Source organism: Passer domesticus, chromosome 2 (genome assembly GCF_036417665.1).
Source record: "Passer domesticus isolate bPasDom1 chromosome 2, bPasDom1.hap1, whole genome shotgun sequence".
Taxonomy (NCBI): domain Eukaryota; kingdom Metazoa; phylum Chordata; class Aves; order Passeriformes; family Passeridae; genus Passer; species Passer domesticus.
Genome location: NC_087475.1, coordinates 95,024,663 through 95,037,643, shown reverse-complemented (window position 1 = coordinate 95,037,643; position 12,981 = coordinate 95,024,663).

Sequence of the window (12,981 nt, the reverse complement as noted above, 5' to 3'; positions counted from 1 at the left end):
TTTTCGAATGTATTGATGACTTCTGTCTGGTTTTCTATTTTGGCGGGTTTAAAAATATTTTTGGATGAGTTTTGGCGGGTTTGAAAATATTTTGGCTCTTTGCGCAGAGATGACGGTGCCGGTTGCGGTGCGCTCCGGGGCGCTCCTTCTGCGGAAAGACGCCTGGCAGCGGCACTTGGGACAGCTCCGCGTCTCCGTATTCTGCGTTTCTTGCCTTCTGCATCTCAGCAAAATGCTTTCCCACTAGGTCTAGCAAGGAGAAACTGTGGCAGCTGAGTAGATGTAGCCCGGCCCGCCCTTTGAAGTTGACAAGTTCTTGGCATCTCAGAGCCTCAAGGCAAGAGCAAGGTTCTCTATGGTAGGCTGGGGCAGAACTAGCAGCAAGCAGAGCAAAGTTGTCCAAGAATAGCTTCCATTGGAATGCTAATGGCAATTGAAGAGGCAGGCCAGTGGCAAGCCACTAGCTTCTAGCAGTTTGAAAGTTGCAGACACAGTGCAGGTGTTGTGCGGCTTCCTTCTTGGCCTCCTAGAAGGTGCCGCGTTCTCCGTCTCTTGCTTGCCAATATGTTGCCGTGTTCCTCTTATTTTTTGGTTGGTTTTGATTTGTTTTGATGATGTTTTGGCGGGTTTTCGGAATGTTTTGGTGGTGTTTCGGAATATTTTGGTGGTGTTTCAGAATGTTTTGTTTTCTCTTGTGTTGTTTTGATTGTCTTGGCAGGTTGTGGAACATTTGGATTCCTTTTGGCGGGTTTTAAAATATTTTGGTGGGTATTTGGAATGTTTTGGTTTGCTTTCATTTGTTTTGATTATGTTTTGGCAAGCTATTGAAAGTTTCGATCACTTCTGACTGGTTTTCTAGTATTTTGGCATCTTTTCAGAATGTTTTGATCAGGTTTGGCAGGTTCTAAACTATTTTGTCGGGTTTTTGGAATGTTTTGGTTGGTTTTGATTTCTTTTTATGATGTTTTGGCCAGATTTCGGAATATTTTGGCTGGTTTTTGGAATGTTTTGGTTGGTTTTGATTTGTTTTTATGATGTTTTGGCGGGTTTTCAGAATGTCTTGGTTGGGTTTTAGAATGTTTTGTATTCTCTTGAGTTGTTTTTATTGTGTTGGCAGGTTTTGGAATGTTTGGATACTTTTTGGCGGGTTTTAAAATCTTTTGGCGGGTATTTGGAATGTTTTGGCGGGTATTCGGAAGGTTTTGATTAGTTTTGACGGGTTTTGAAATATTTTGGCGGGTTTTTAGAAGGTTTGGATTTGTTTTGATTTGTTTTGATTCTGTTTAGCCCAGTTTTTGGTGTGTTTGGATTAGCTTTGGTGGGCTTGATCATGTTTTGTCAGGTTTTTTCGAATGTATTGATGACTTCTGTCTGGTTTTCTATTTTGGCGGGTTTGAAAATATTTTTGGATGAGTTTTGGCGGGTTTTAAAATATTTTGGCTCTTTGCGCAGAGATGACGGTGGCGGTTGCGGTGCGCTCCGGGGCGCTCCTTCTGCGGAAAGACGCCTGGCAGCGGCACTTGGGACAGCTCCGCGTCTCCGTATTCTGCGTTTCTTGCCTTCTGCATCTCAGCAAAATGCTTTCCCACTAGGTCTAGCAAGGAGAAACTGTGGCAGCTGAGTAGATGTAGCCCGGCCCGCCCTTTGAAGTTGACAAGTTCTTGGCATCTCAGAGCCTCAAGGCAAGAGCAAGGTTCTCTATGGTAGGCTGGGGCAGAACTAGCAGCAAGCAGAGCAAAGTTGTCCAAGAATAGCTTCCATTGGAATGCTAATGGCAATTGAAGAGGCAGGCCAGTGGCAAGCCACTAGCTTCTAGCAGTTTGAAAGTTGCAGACACAGTGCAGGTGTTGTGCGGCTTCCTTCTTGGCCTCCTAGAAGGTGCCGCGTTCTCCGTCTCTTGCTTGCCAATATGTTGCCGTGTTCCTCTTATTTTTTGGTTGGTTTTGATTTGTTTTGATGATGTTTTGGCGGGTTTTCGGAATGTTTTGGTGGTGTTTTAGAATGTTTTGGTGGTGTTTCAGAATGTTTTGTTTTCTCTTGTGTTGTTTTGATTGTCTTGGCAGGTTGTGGAACATTTGGATTCCTTTTGGCGGGTTTTAAAATATTTTGGTGGGTATTTGGAATGTTTTGGTTTGCTTTCATTTGTTTTGATTATGTTTTGGCAAGCTATTGAAAGTTTCGATCACTTCTGACTGGTTTTCTAGTATTTTGGCATCTTTTCAGAATGTTTTGATCAGGTTTGGCAGGTTCTAAACTATTTTGTCGGGTTTTTGGAATGTTTTGGTTGGTTTTGATTTCTTTTTATGATGTTTTGGCCAGATTTCGGAATATTTTGGCTGGTTTTTGGAATGTTTTGGTTGGTTTTGATTTGTTTTTATGATGTTTTGGCGGGTTTTCAGAATGTCTTGGTTGGGTTTTAGAATGTTTTGTATTCTCTTGAGTTGTTTTTATTGTGTTGGCAGGTTTTGGAATGTTTGGATACTTTTTGGCGGGTTTTAAAATCTTTTGGCGGGTATTTGGAATGTTTTGGCGGGTATTCGGAAGGTTTTGATTAGTTTTGACGGGTTTTGAAATATTTTGGCGGGTTTTTAGAAGGTTTGGATTTGTTTTGATTTGTTTTGATTCTGTTTAGCCCAGTTTTTGGTGTGTTTGGATTAGCTTTGGTGGGCTTTATCGTGTTTTGTCAGGTTTTTTCGAATGTATTGATGACTTCTGTCTGGTTTTCTATTTTGGCGGGTTTGAAAATATTTTTGGATGAGTTTTGGCGGGTTTTAAAATATTTTGGCTCTTTGCGCAGAGATGACGGTGGCGGTTGCGGTGCGCTCCAGGGCGCTACTTCTGTGGAAAGACGCCTGGCAGCGGCACTTGGGACAGCTCCGCGTCTCCGTATTCTGCGTTTCTTGCCTTCTGCATCTCAGCAAAATGCTTTCCCACTAGGTCTAGCAAGGAGAAACTGTGGCAGCTGAGTAGATGTAGCCCGGCCCGCCCTTTGAAGTTGACAAGTTCTGGGCATCTCAGAGCCTCAAGGCAAGAGCAAGGTTCTCTATGGTAGGCTGGGGCAGAACTAGCAGCAAGCAGAGCAAAGTTGTCCAAGAATAGCTTCCATTGGAATGCTAATGGCAATTGAAGAGGCAGGCCAGTGGCAAGCCACTAGCTTCTAGCAGTTTGAAAGTTGCAGACACAGTGCAGGTGTTGTGCGGCTTCCTTCTTGGCCTCCTAGAAGGTGCCGCGTTCTCCGTCTCTTGCTTGCCAATATGTTGCCGTGTTCCTCTTATTTTTTGGTTGGTTTTGATTTGTTTTGATGATGTTTTGGCGGGTTTTCGGAATGTTTTGGTGGTGTTTCAGAATGTTTTGTTTTCTCTTGTGTTGTTTTGATTGTCTTGGCAGGTTGTGGAACATTTGGATTCCTTTTGGCGGGTTTTAAAATATTTTGGTGGGTATTTGGAATGTTTTGGTTTGCTTTCATTTGTTTTGATTATGTTTTGGCAAGCTATTGAAAGTTTCGATCACTTCTGACTGGTTTTCTAGTATTTTGGCATCTTTTCAGAATGTTTTGATCAGGTTTGGCAGGTTCTAAACTATTTTGTCGGGTTTTTGGAATGTTTTGGTTGGTTTTGATTTCTTTTTATGATGTTTTGGCCAGATTTCGGAATATTTTGGCTGGTTTTTGGAATGTTTTGGTTGGTTTTGATTTGTTTTTATGATGTTTTGGCGGGTTTTCAGAATGTCTTGGTTGGGTTTTAGAATGTTTTGTATTCTCTTGAGTTGTTTTTATTGTGTTGGCAGGTTTTGGAATGTTTGGATACGTTTTGGCGGGTTTTAAAATCTTTTGGCGGGTATTTGGAATGTTTTGGCGGGTATTCGGAAGGTTTTGATTAGTTTTGACGGGTTTTGAAATATTTTGGCGGGGTTTTAGAAGGTTTGGATTTGTTTTGATTTGTTTTGATTCTGTTTAGCCCAGTTTTTGGTGTGTTTGGATTAGCTTTGGTGGGCTTGATCATGTTTTGTCAGGTTTTTTCGAATGTATTGATGACTTCTGTCTGGTTTTCTATTTTGGCGGGTTTGAAAATATTTTTGGATGAGTTTTGGCGGGTTTTAAAATATTTTGGCTCTTTGCGCAGAGATGACGGTGGCGGTTGCGGTGCGCTCCAGGGCGCTACTTCTGTGGAAAGACGCCTGGCAGCGGCACTTGGGACAGCTCCGCGTCTCCGTATTCTGCGTTTCTTGCCTTCTGCATCTCAGCAAAATGCTTTCCCACTAGGTCTAGCAAGGAGAAACTGTGGCAGCTGAGTAGATGTAGCCCGGCCCGCCCTTTGAAGTTGACAAGTTCTGGGCATCTCAGAGCCTAAAGGGGAGAGCAAGGTTATCTATGGTAGGCTGGGGCAGAACTAGCAGCAAGCAGAGCAAAGTTGTCCAAGAATACCTTCCATTGGAATGCTAATGGCAATTGAAGAGGCAGGCCACTATCTTCAAGCAGTTTGAAAGGTGCAGACACAGTGCAGGTGTTGTGCGGCTTCCTTCTTCGCCTCCTACAAGGTGCCGCGCTCTCTGTCTCTTGCTTGCCAATCTGTTGCCGTGTTCCTCTTATTCTTTGGTTTCTTTTGGGGGTTTTTATTATGTTTTGAGGGGTTTTCGGAATGTTTTGGTGGTGTTTTAGAGTGTTTTGTTTTCTCTTGTTTTGTTTTTATTGTGTTGGCAGGTTTTGGAATGTTTGGATTCGTTTTGGCGGGTTTTCAAATATTTTGGCAGGTATTTGGAATGTTTTGGTTTGCTTTCATTTGTTTTGATTATGTTTTGGCAAGTTATTGAACGTTTCAATCACTTCTGACTGGTTTTCTAGTGTTTTGGCATCTTTTCAGAATGTTTGGATCAGTTTTGGCTGGTTCTAAATGATTTTGTCGGGTTTTCGGAATGTTTTGGTAGGTTTTGATTTGTTTTTATGATGTTTTGCCAAGTTTTTGGAATGTTTTGATCAGTTCTGGCTGGTTTTCTAATGTTTTGGCATCTTTTCAGAATGTTTTGATCAGTTTTGCGGGTCTAAACTATTTTGGCGGGTTTTCGGAATATTTTGGTTTGTTTTGATTTGTTTCTATGATCTTTTGGCGGGTTTTCGAAATGTTTTGGTTGGCTTAATAGAATGTTTTGCATTCTCTTGGGTTGTTTTTATTGTGTTGGTTGGTTTTGGAAAGTTTGGATTAGTTTTGGCGGCTTTTCGGAATATTTGGGGGGGATTTGGAATGTTTTGGTTTGCTTTCATTTGTTTTGATTATGTTTTGGCAAATTATTGAATGTTTTGATCACTTCTGACTGGTTTTCTAGTGTTTTGGCATCTTTTCAGAATGCTTGGATCAGTTTTGGCAGGTTCTAAATTATTTTGTCGGGTTTTTGGAATGTTTTGGTTGGTTTTGATTTGTTTTTATGATGTTTTGGAGGGTTTTCGAAATGTTTTGGTTGGCTTTTAGAATGTTCAGTATTCTCTTGTGCTGTTTTTATTGTGTTGGCAGGTTTTGGAATGTTTGGATTCCTTTTGGCAGGTTTTCAAATATTTTGGCGGGTAATTGGAATGTTTTGCCTGGTATTCGGAATGTTTTGATTAGTTTTGAGGGTTTTGAAATATTTTGGCGGGTTTTTAGAAGGTTTTGATTTGTCTTGATTTGTTTTGATTATGTTTAGCCCAGTTTTTGGTGTGTTTGGATTAGCTTTGGTGGGCTTTATCATGTTTTGGCAGATTTTTTTCCGAATGTTTTGATCAGTTCTGTCTGGTTTTCTATTTTGGCGGGTTTGAAAATATGTTTTGATTAGTTTTGGCGGGTTTTAAAATATTTTGGCTCTTTGGGCAGAGATGATGGTGGCGGTTGCGGTGCGCTCCGGGGCGCTCCTTCTGTGGAAAGACGCCTGGCAGCGGCACTTGGGACAGCTCCGCGTCTCCGTATTCTGCATTTCTTGTCTTCTGCATCTCAGCAAAATGCTTTCCCACTAGATCTAGCAAGAAGAAACTGTGCCAGCTGAGTAGATGTAGCCCGGCCCGCCCTTTGAAGTTGACAAGTTCTGGGCATCTCAGAGCCTAAAGGGGAGAGCAAGGTTATCTATGGTAGGCTGGGGCAGAACTAGCAGCAAGCACAGCAAAGTTGTCCAAGAATACCTTCCATTGGAATGCTAATGGCAATTGAAGAGGCAGGCCACTATCTTCAAGCAGTTTGAAAGGTGCAGACACAGTGCAGGTGTTGTGCGGCTTCCTTCTTCGCCTCCTACAAGGTGCCGCGCTCTCCGTCTCTTGCTTGCCAATCTGTTGCCGTGTTCCTCTTATTCTTTGGTTTCTTTTGGGGGTTTTTATTATGTTTTGAGGGGTTTTCGGAATGTTTTGGTGGTGTTTTAGAGTGTTTTGTTTTCTCTTGTTTTGTTTTGATTGTGTTGGCAGGTTTTGGAATGTTTGGATTCGTTTTGGCGGGTTTTCAAATATTTTGGCAGGTATTTGGAATGTTTTGGTTTGCTTTCATTTGTTTTGATTATGTTTTGGCAAGTTATTGAACGTTTCAATCACTTCTGACTGGTTTTCTAGTGTTTTGGCATCTTTTCAGAATGTTTGGATCAGTTTTGGCTGGTTCTAAATGATTTTGTCGGGTTTTCGGAATGTTTTGGTAGGTTTTGATTTGTTTTTATGATGTTTTGCCAAGTTTTTGGAATGTTTTGATCAGTTCAGGCTGGTTTTCTAATGTTTTGGCATCTTTTCAGAATGTTTTGATCAGTTTTGCGGGTCTAAACTATTTTGGCGGGTTTTCGGAATATTTTGGTTGGCTTAATAGAATGTTTTGCATTCTCTTGGGTTGTTTTTATTGTGTTGGTTGGTTTTGGAATGTTTGGATTCGTTTTGGCGGCTTTTCAAATATTTTGGCAGGTATTTGGAATGTTTTGGTTTGCTTTCATTTGTTTTGATTATGTTTTGGCAAGTTCTTGAACGTTTTGATCACTTCTGACTGGTTTTCTAGTGTTTTGGCATCTTTTCAGAATGTTTGGATCAGTTTTGGCTGGTTCTAAATTATTTTGTCGGGTTTTCGGAATATTTTGGTTGGTTTTGATTTGTTTTTATGATGTTTTGGCGGGTTTTCGAAATGTTTTGGTTGGCTTTTAGAATGTTCAGTATTCTCTTGTGTTGTTTTTATTGTGTTGGCAGGTTTTGGAATGTTTGGATTCCTTTTGGCAGGTTTTCAAATATTTTGGCGGGTAATTGGAATGTTTTGCCTGGTATTCGGAATGTTTTGATTAGTTTTGACGGGTTTTGAAATATTTTGGCGGGTTTTTAGAAGGTTTTGATTTGTCTTGATTTGTTTTGATTATGTTTAGCCCAGTTTTTGGTGTGTTTGGATTAGCTTTGGTGGGCTTTATCATGTTTTGGCAGATTTTTTTCCGAATGTTTTGATCAGTTCTGTCTGGTTTTCTATTTTGGCGGGTTTGAAAATATGTTTTGATTAGTTTTGGCGGGTTTTAAAATATTTTGGCTCTTTGGGCAGAGATGACGGTGGCGGTTGCGGTGCGCTCCGGGGCGCTCCTTCTGTGGAAAGACGCCTGGCAGCGGCACTTGGGACAGCTCCGCATCTCCGTATTCTGCATTTCTTGTCTTCTGCATCTCAGCAAAATGCTTTCCCGCTAGGTCTAGCGAGGAGAAACTGTGCCAGCTGAGTAGATGTAGCCCGGCCCGCCCTTTGAAGTTGACAAGTTCTGGGCATCTCAGAGCCTAAAGGGGAGAGCAAGGTTATCTATGGTAGGCTGGGGCAGAACTAGCAGCAAGCAGAGCAAAGTTGTCCAAGAATACCTTCCATTGGAATGCTAATGGCAATTGAAGAGGCAGGCCACTATCTTCAAGCAGTTTGAAAGGTGCAGACACAGTGCAGGTGTTGTGCGGCTTCCTTCTTCGCCTCCTACAAGGTGCCGCGCTCTCCGTCTCTTGCTTGCCAATCTGTTGCCGTGTTCCTCTTATTCTTTGGTTTCTTTTGGGGGTTTTTATTATGTTTTGAGGGGTTTTCGGAATGTTTTGGTGGTGTTTTAGAGTGTTTTGTTTTCTCTTGTTTTGTTTTGATTGTGTTGGCAGGTTTTGGAATGTTTGGATTCGTTTTGGCGGGTTTTCAAATATTTTGGCAGGTATTTGGAATGTTTTGGTTTGCTTTCATTTGTTTTGATTATGTTTTGGCAAGTTATTGAACGTTTCAATCACTTCTGACTGGTTTTCTAGTGTTTTGGCATCTTTTCAGAATGTTTGGATCAGTTTTGGCTGGTTCTAAATGATTTTGTCGGGTTTTCGGAATGTTTTGGTAGGTTTTGATTTGTTTTTATGATGTTTTGCCAAGTTTTTGGAATGTTTTGATCAGTTCTGGCTGGTTTTCTAATGTTTTGGCATCTTTTCAGAATGTTTTGATCAGTTTTGCGGGTCTAAACTATTTTGGCGGGTTTTCGGAATATTTTGGTTTGTTTTGATTTGTTTCTATGATCTTTTGGCGGGTTTTCGAAATGTTTTGGTTGGCTTAATAGAATGTTTTGCATTCTCTTGGGTTGTTTTTATTGTGTTGGTTGGTTTTGGAAAGTTTGGATTAGTTTTGGCGGCTTTTCGGAATATTTGGGGGGGATTTGGAATGTTTTGGTTTGCTTTCATTTGTTTTGATTATGTTTTGGCAAATTATTGAATGTTTTGATCACTTCTGACTGGTTTTCTAGTGTTTTGGCATCTTTTCAGAATGCTTGGATCAGTTTTGGCAGGTTCTAAATTATTTTGTCGGGTTTTTGGAATGTTTTGGTTGGTTTTGATTTGTTTTTATGATGTTTTGGAGGGTTTTCGAAATGTTTTGGTTGGCTTTTAGAATGTTCAGTATTCTCTTGTGCTGTTTTTATTGTGTTGGCAGGTTTTGGAATGTTTGGATTCCTTTTGGCAGGTTTTCAAATATTTTGGCGGGTAATTGGAATGTTTTGCCTGGTATTCGGAAGGTTTTGATTAGTTTTGACGGGTTTTGAAATATTTTGGCGGGATTTTAGAAGGTTTTGATTTGTCTTGATTTGTTTTGATTATGTTTAGCCCAGTTTTTGGTGTGTTTGGATTAGCTTTGGTGGGCTTTATCATGTTTTGGCAGATTTTTTTCCGAATGTTTTGATCAGTTCTGTCTGGTTTTCTATTTTGGCGGGTTTGAAAATATGTTTTGATTAGTTTTGGCGGGTTTTAAAATATTTTGGCTCTTTGGGCAGAGATGATGGTGGCGGTTGCGGTGCGCTCCGGGGCGCTCCTTCTGTGGAAAGACGCCTGGCAGCGGCACTTGGGACAGCTCCGCGTCTCCGTATTCTGCATTTCTTGTCTTCTGCATCTCAGCAAAATGCTTTCCCACTAGATCTAGCAAGAAGAAACTGTGCCAGCTGAGTAGATGTAGCCCGGCCCGCCCTTTGAAGTTGACAAGTTCTGGGCATCTCAGAGCCTAAAGGGGAGAGCAAGGTTATCTATGGTAGGCTGGGGCAGAACTAGCAGCAAGCACAGCAAAGTTGTCCAAGAATACCTTCCATTGGAATGCTAATGGCAATTGAAGAGGCAGGCCACTATCTTCAAGCAGTTTGAAAGGTGCAGACACAGTGCAGGTGTTGTGCGGCTTCCTTCTTCGCCTCCTACAAGGTGCCGCGCTCTCCGTCTCTTGCTTGCCAATCTGTTGCCGTGTTCCTCTTATTCTTTGGTTTCTTTTGGGGGTTTTTATTATGTTTTGAGGGGTTTTCGGAATGTTTTGGTGGTGTTTTAGAGTGTTTTGTTTTCTCTTGTTTTGTTTTGATTGTGTTGGCAGGTTTTGGAATGTTTGGATTCGTTTTGGCGGGTTTTCAAATATTTTGGCAGGTATTTGGAATGTTTTGGTTTGCTTTCATTTGTTTTGATTATGTTTTGGCAAGTTATTGAACGTTTCAATCACTTCTGACTGGTTTTCTAGTGTTTTGGCATCTTTTCAGAATGTTTGGATCAGTTTTGGCTGGTTCTAAATGATTTTGTCGGGTTTTCGGAATGTTTTGGTAGGTTTTGATTTGTTTTTATGATGTTTTGGCGGGTTTTCGAAATGTTTTGGTTGGCTTTTAGAATGTTCAGTATTCTCTTGTGTTGTTTTTATTGTGTTGGCAGGTTTTGGAATGTTTGGATTCCTTTTGGCAGGTTTTCAAATATTTTGGCGGGTAATTGGAATGTTTTGCCTGGTATTCGGAATGTTTTGATTAGTTTTGAGGGTTTTGAAATATTTTGGCGGGTTTTTAGAAGGTTTTGATTTGTCTTGATTTGTTTTGATTATGTTTAGCCCAGTTTTTGGTGTGTTTGGATTAGCTTTGGTGGGCTTTATCATGTTTTGGCAGATTTTTTTCCGAATGTTTTGATCAGTTCTGTCTGGTTTTCTATTTTGGCGGGTTTGAAAATATGTTTTGATTAGTTTTGGCGGGTTTTAAAATATTTTGGCTCTTTGGGCAGAGATGATGGTGGCGGTTGCGGTGCGCTCCGGGGCGCTCCTTCTGTGGAAAGACGCCTGGCAGCGGCACTTGGGACAGCTCCGCGTCTCCGTATTCTGCATTTCTTGTCTTCTGCATCTCAGCAAAATGCTTTCCCACTAGATCTAGCAAGAAGAAACTGTGCCAGCTGAGTAGATGTAGCCCGGCCCGCCCTTTGAAGTTGACAAGTTCTGGGCATCTCAGAGCCTAAAGGGGAGAGCAAGGTTATCTATGGTAGGCTGGGGCAGAACTAGCAGCAAGCACAGCAAAGTTGTCCAAGAATACCTTCCATTGGAATGCTAATGGCAATTGAAGAGGCAGGCCACTATCTTCAAGCAGTTTGAAAGGTGCAGACACAGTGCAGGTGTTGTGCGGCTTCCTTCTTCGCCTCCTACAAGGTGCCGCGCTCTCCGTCTCTTGCTTGCCAATCTGTTGCCGTGTTCCTCTTATTCTTTGGTTTCTTTTGGGGGTTTTTATTATGTTTTGAGGGGTTTTCGGAATGTTTTGGTGGTGTTTTAGAGTGTTTTGTTTTCTCTTGTTTTGTTTTGATTGTGTTGGCAGGTTTTGGAATGTTTGGATTCGTTTTGGCGGGTTTTCAAATATTTTGGCAGGTATTTGGAATGTTTTGGTTTGCTTTCATTTGTTTTGATTATGTTTTGGCAAGTTATTGAACGTTTCAATCACTTCTGACTGGTTTTCTAGTGTTTTGGCATCTTTTCAGAATGCTTGGATAAGTTTTGGCAGGTTCTAAATGATTTTGTCGGGTTTTCGGAATGTTTTGGTAGGTTTTGATTTGTTTTTATGATGTTTTGCCAAGTTTTTGGAATGTTTTGATCAGTTCTGGCTGGTTTTCTAATGTTTTGGCATCTTTTCAGAATGTTTTGATCAGTTTTGCGGGTCTAAACTATTTTGGCGGGTTTTCGGAATATTTTGGTTTGTTTTGATTTGTTTCTATGATCTTTTGGCGGGTTTTCGAAATGTTTTGGTTGGCTTAATAGAATGTTTTGCATTCTCTTGGGTTGTTTTTATTGTGTTGGTTGGTTTTGGAAAGTTTGGATTAGTTTTGGCGGCTTTTCGGAATATTTGGGGGGGATTTGGAATGTTTTGGTTTGCTTTCATTTGTTTTGATTATGTTTTGGCAAATTATTGAATGTTTTGATCACTTCTGACTGGTTTTCTAGTGTTTTGGCATCTTTTCAGAATGCTTGGATCAGTTTTGGCAGGTTCTAAATTATTTTGTCGGGTTTTTGGAATGTTTTGGTTGGTTTTGATTTGTTTTTATGATGTTTTGGAGGGTTTTCGAAATGTTTTGGTTGGCTTTTAGAATGTTCAGTATTCTCTTGTGCTGTTTTTATTGTGTTGGCAGGTTTTGGAATGTTTGGATTCCTTTTGGCAGGTTTTCAAATATTTTGGCGGGTAATTGGAATGTTTTGCCTGGTATTCGGAATGTTTTGATTAGTTTTGAGGGTTTTGAAATATTTTGGCGGGTTTTTAGAAGGTTTTGATTTGTCTTGATTTGTTTTGATTATGTTTAGCCCAGTTTTTGGTGTGTTTGGATTAGCTTTGGTGGGCTTTATCATGTTTTGGCAGATTTTTTTCCGAATGTTTTGATCAGTTCTGTCTGGTTTTCTATTTTGGCGGGTTTGAAAATATGTTTTGATTAGTTTTGGCGGGTTTTAAAATATTTTGGCTCTTTGGGCAGAGATGACGGTGGCGGTTGCGGTGCGCTCCGGGGCGCTCCTTCTGTGGAAAGACGCCTGGCAGCGGCACTTGGGACAGCTCCGCGTCTCCGTATTCTGCATTTCTTGTCTTCTGCATCTCAGCAAAATGCTTTCCCGCTAGGTCTAGCGAGGAGAAACTGTGCCAGCTGAGTAGATGTAGCCCGGCCCGCCCTTTGAAGTTGACAAGTTCTGGGCATCTCAGAGCCTAAAGGGGAGAGCAAGGTTATCTATGGTAGGCTGGGGCAGAACTAGCAGCAAGCACAGCAAAGTTGTCCAAGAATACCTTCCATTGGAATGCTAATGGCAATTGAAGAGGCAGGCCACTATCTTCAAGCAGTTTGAAAGTTGCAGACACAGTGCAGGTGTTGTGCGGCTTCCTTCTTCGCCTCCTACAAGGTGCCGCGCTCTCCGTCTCTTGCTTGCCAATCTGTTGCCGTGTTCCTCTTATTCTTTGGTTTCTTTTGGGGGTTTTTATTATGTTTTGAGGGGTTTTCGGAATGTTTTGGTGGTGTTTTAGAGTGTTTTGTTTTCTCTTGTTTTGTTTTGATTGTGTTGGCAGGTTTTGGAATGTTTGGATTCGTTTTGGCGGGTTTTCAAATATTTTGGCAGGTATTTGGAATGTTTTGGTTTGCTTTCATTTGTTTTGATTATGTTTTGGCAAGTTATTGAACGTTTCAATCACTTCTGACTGGTTTTCTAGTGTTTTGGCATCTTTTCAGAATGTTTGGATCAGTTTTGGCTGGTTCTAAATGATTTTGTCGGGTTTTCGGAATGT